The sequence below is a fragment of the Chrysochloris asiatica genome, unplaced genomic scaffold (genome assembly GCF_000296735.1).
Source record: "Chrysochloris asiatica unplaced genomic scaffold, ChrAsi1.0 scaffold00251, whole genome shotgun sequence".
Classification (NCBI taxonomy): domain Eukaryota; kingdom Metazoa; phylum Chordata; class Mammalia; order Afrosoricida; family Chrysochloridae; genus Chrysochloris; species Chrysochloris asiatica.
In genome coordinates, this window is record NW_006408769.1 from 1,566,747 (window position 1) to 1,572,134 (window position 5,388).

Here is a 5,388-nt window from a genome sequence, read left to right on the forward strand (position 1 = left end):
GGACAAATCTGCTGCACAGAAACTTTTTAAAGTACTGAAGAGCAGAGATGTCAGCTTGAGGACTAAGGTGTGCCTGACCCAAGCCATGGTATTTTCAATAACCTCATATGGATGCGAAAGCTGGACAGTGAATAAGAAAGACCGTAGAAGAATTGATGCCTTTGAGTTGTGGTGTTGGAGGAGAATACTGAAAGTGCCATGGATTGCCAAAAGAACCAATAGATCTGTTTTGGAAGAAGTACAACCAGAGTGCTCCTTGGAGGCCAAGATGGCTAAGCTTCGTCTCTCCTACTTTGGACACATTGTCCAGAGAGAACAGTCGCTGGAGAAGGATGTCATGCTGGGTAAGGTGGAGGGTCAGAGACAAAGAGGAAGACCCCAATGAGATGGATCAGCCAGGTGGCATCATTGATGGTGTCAAGTGTGGCAGCGGTAGTGAGGTTGGTCCAGGATCGGACATTGTTTCGTTCTCCTGTGCATGGAGTCTCTATGAGTCAGTTCCGACTTAATGGCACCTGACAACAACAACAAAGGCTTTAAATCTTTGCAGGAACAGAAAGTTTCATCTTTCTTCTGCGTAGCAGCTGGTGGGCTCAAGCCACCAACCTGTGGTTCACAATCAATTACCTATCCAGAATTCTGCCATGGATGTGTCAAATTTCTGACCCTTCCCTGCCATTTGTCCTGGTGTGGTGCTGTAGGATAATCACTAGACAGTGAGGTCAGTTTGAACCCAGGATCAGCAGTTCAAACTCACCAGCCACTCCTTGGAAACCCTATACAGGGTCGCTATAGGTTGGAACTGATTCAAAGGCACTTAATGAAGAATGAATGACCACAATGCTACTTTATCCACCGGGTACTAGCTCCTAAAAGGAACATGAGAAAATGGCAGAAAGGGAAGATGTGGAGGGAAAGCAGTAACAAAGCAAAATTAATATATAAAAATCCAGAAAACATCCAGGACATCTTATAACAATTAGTAAGTAGCTGAGAGCACTACATGCTAACACAAATGATCTATGACTCACCACCCTGGGGTGGACAGAGACTGCCAGTTTAGACTAGATGCCTCTTGTTGGAGTGCTGAATGGACTGGATCTGCTGCTTCAGCTGTGAGCCCACCTTGATGGTGACAGGGCAGGCAATGACAGGGCTCCACAGGGCCCACTTGGTGCTCACAGACACATAGGGCACGTTCTTGTTTTCCCACAGCAGCAGGAGCTGCAGGATGATCTCTAGAGGCTCAGCTTCCTGGCTATCACATGGAACTCAGAGACCCCATTGTTGAGGGTTTTGATGATCTAATTGGATCTTTTTTGAAGCTGCTTGTAGTTACAGGACTGCTTAATGAGGTCCAGTAGCTTCTTGGTGAAGTGGATATCTGCAAGGGGATAGGCTTTCAGATTTACACCTGGCTCATCACTGGCTCTAATGGTTGATGAGTACATTTGAATAACAGTCATATTAACTGGTCCTCCTTGCAGATGTGTGAATATCATCCTGTCACAAACAGTATTGTACTTCAAGAAAAATCTTGAAATGTTCCCTTTGACAATAAATAAAAGGCCATTCCTCTTGAATTTGTCATTCCTGGCATAGTAAACTATATGATTGTCAGACTCAAAATGGCCAATGCCAGTTCATTTCAGCTCACTAATGCCTAGGATATCAATCTTTGTGTGTTCCATATGATGTTTTACAACTTCCAATTTCCCTAGATTACATGTACCAATTCCCATGGATGTTTGCAGCAGTTTATCCTCATTTAGAGTTGTGCCCCTTTAACAAATGAAAGTCCCAAGAGCTTTTCTCCATGCCCGTCATTATGGTCAACTCTACCTTGAAGAGACAGCTCTTCCTCAATCATAGTTTGAATGCCTTTCAACCTAAAGGACTCGTCTTCCAACACTGTATCTGACAATGTTTGCTGCTATTCATAACATTTTCATCTACTGGTACTACATCAGATAATATTGCACTACTATTAACCAGGTCTTCAGTAACTAAACATTCTGAGGTATTCTGCCACTCTTTCATCCTAATCTGTCTTATCTGGGAGCTCCACTGAAACCTGCCCACCATGGATGACCCTACTGGTATTTAAAATACTGGTGGTATAGCTTCCAGCATCATAGTAACATGCAAGCCACCATAGTATGACAAATGACAGGTAAGTGTACCTTTGGGAACTGTATTATTTGGAAAAATTAATGAGAAGAGACTATGTCTAAGAGTAATTTGCAATGTTAAGAGAAAAATCAGGCACTAGACATGATAACTTTATTTTCATAAGCATGGACCAAATTTTGCAAAGAAGTATGAAGAAAGATGGGACAAAACTGTAGTAATTTTGAGTACTAGAATTATGGTGATTTTACTTTTCTACCTCATGATTTTCTGAATTTTCTCACAGCATGATTATTTATTTGTTTTTATTGTGATAAATTGATAGGTAACAAACATTTGACATTTCAACAATCTGCATGTGCTAAGTTCAGTGACATTAATTATGTGCATCATATTTGTTCAGCCATCACCATTAACCATGCCCAAATCTTTTCATCACACTGAAAAGAAGTTCAGTGACCCCTAACCATTGTGCCTATTTTAAAAAAAAATAAGTTCTCAGTCTTTGGGAGGCTGGGGAGGTGGGTAGGAGAAGAGAAGGGATGCAGCTTTACTTTTTCCTCCCACCATGACAACACTTTGCAGAGAAGTCCCATCCAGTCTTGAACTCCAAAATTATCATGAACTCAGGTTATAGGTGCATCTCTAACCTCCATTTTCTCTGGGGCTTTGAGAAGTTGAACTCCCAAGACTTTCTGATCTAGTCCCCACACTAGACTGTGCACCATCCAGGCCCAAACCCCATGGCCCTTGACTACCATCACTGGGACCAACCCAAAGATGCAAACTTCCCCAGGACAATGATGATTTTAATGAGTACCAAGAACTTACTTCTACATCCTTGTAGTATATCCTTATGTGATGGATCATTTTCTGTCTGAGCTTGCTTAGGCTATTGTGCTCATTTGTTCAGCAATTATAACATGTCTCAGAATCCTTCAGATTCTTTGCTGGTAAGGACAGCACACTACGGGTTAATTATACTTTTCCCATTTCACAAAGCTCCTTAACTGATTGGCATTGAGTCAATCCCAACTTATGGTGACCCCAAGTGTATCAGAGTGCAACTGTGCTCCATGGGGTTTTCAATAACCGATTTGTCCAGAAGTAGATGGCTTTTCTTCTGAGGTACCTGCAGTGAGCTCAAGCCTCCAACCTTTTAGTTAGCAGCTGGGCCTGCTAACTGTTTATATCACCCTGGACTCCAAAAAGCTCCCAGGAGTGCCAAAAAGGGAAAGGAGATGAGAAAGCCTGCAGCATTCTGTCTCTCTTCTCAAGGCTCCTGTGTGTGAAGCAAACAAACAAATAAATAAACACAATGCTAGGGGAGAGACGGAGAGCTTTGTCTTTGATGGGAAACAGTGAGCCCTCAGAAGCAAACCTCTTTTCTCTAACTCTGATGCCCATTGGGTGGGGAGTGATAAAGAAATCCATATTCTGAATGTACTTCTCTTAAAAATATGAAAGATGGACAGATTGTACAATTAGACAAATATAGCTTTTTAGGTGTATGAGGTTCTGATCTAAAATTATATTTAATTATTGTTACATTTTAGACTTTGTAGGAAATAACAGTACAGAAGTGTGACTTTCAAATTAGCATTTGAAATTAGCATTTGAAAGTGTCTGTGAGGTAGGTGAGGGTTTTAACAAACTGTTGGGTCTTAAGCCTAAAATTGCATGACTTATTTGTAGCCACAAAATTAGGTTGATTACTTATTGTTCAAACTCATGTTTTGAACAACTCATTACCCACCCCCCCGCATCAAATTAATAACTTGTTTTTGTTAAGTGTCGTGGAGTTGGTTCCGACTCTTAGTAACCTTGTATAGAGTTTCTGAGACTTTTAAATGTTTGTGGGAGCAGAAAGCCTCATCTTTCTCCTGCAGAGCAGCTGACAGACTAGACTGTGGACTTGGTGGTTTTCAGTCCAGTGTTTATCGTATGGAGCCAACGTGTTCCCAAATTAATAATAATAATGTATAAAGGGTGGGCAAATCTTCAGCTCTTCTCCACATCTTGTCCAACCACTGGCAACAAGGCCAACAAGAAAAGCAAAATATGAAGAAACAGTCATTTTGCCTCATTACGGGACAACACCAGTGGCTCTTCTGATCCCCTTAATTCATTTCTTATGGTTTTTCTTGTCACATTCACTTGCTTTATAGCTTACTAACTTGCAAGTTATAGTTGTAATTTATGGTCAGAATTGAGTGGTAGCAAATCAAGGAATATTTCTATTGATTACACTAAATTGTCTAATCTCCTGTATGTTTTTAGAACTTGATTGGGTGGTATTTACTGATTGCCTTCATCTAATTTAAAAATCAATCAATAGCAACAATGAGTGCTGGGGGATAAATTGAGTCTAATGCAGCCTAACTGGGACAAATATCCATCAGTGGCCTGCATACAATCACATCTGCGAGCAGTGTTAATACGTAAACCAAATGTCCCAGCACTAGTGTGTGTCCAGGGCAGAAGCACAGTGCACATCCCAGGCCACTCTGGTCTCCTGCATTGTCTGTTTAGGATGATTTCCCTCTGCTAAAATGAACATATCTCACTACAATAAAGCTGTAGCAGCCAAGATAAAAATGGGATCTGATTGCCTCTCAAAGCCCACCAATCCGTCTTCTTCCCCAACACCCTCTGAGGATGTTAATGAGAATGAACATAACTCCAGTCTTTTCTTATTAACTGCCTGCACTATCCCAGAGAGGAGCACTCATGCTCATTTGTTAATTTATCCTTTCAGCACTCAGGCATGGTTGTTTTTCTGGTATTTTAAAAAAATGTTCAACCCATATGCATTTGATCGATTATAACATTCAACACTTAGGCATATTCTGAAGGATGTTACCCCAACATACATATGTGGAACTGAGGCTCAGGTGATTTCAGAAACTGGCCATGATCACATGACTAGTTTGGTAGAAGAGTTGTGTGTTAAACTAGGTATTGTGGAAATGGCAAAGGCAACCAAACTCCCTTGAGGGGTTTGCACCTATTTGGGAGACAAACGTGTACACAATAAGACTTTACCTGTTGCTATTGAGTTAATGCTGACTGATGGTAACTCCTCAAGTGTCAGGTTTCTTTTAGGAAGCAGATCTCCAGGTCTTTCTTCTGAGGTGCCTCTGGATAGCATCGAATTGCTTCCTAAAAGTCAGCAGCCAAGTGGTTAACTGTTAGCACCATCCAGGCACTTGTACCCATCAAAGGAGGATAAAGTCAATACTTTACTGTTGTACTAGC

General features: G+C 41.3%; 1 pseudogene; it reads right to left on the bottom strand.

The window, feature by feature from the left end:
* Positions 1-1,059: 1,059 nt before the first annotated feature.
* On the bottom strand, positions 1,060-1,466 carry LOC102826966 (annotated as a pseudogene).
* Positions 1,467-5,388: the final 3,922 nt, after the last annotated feature.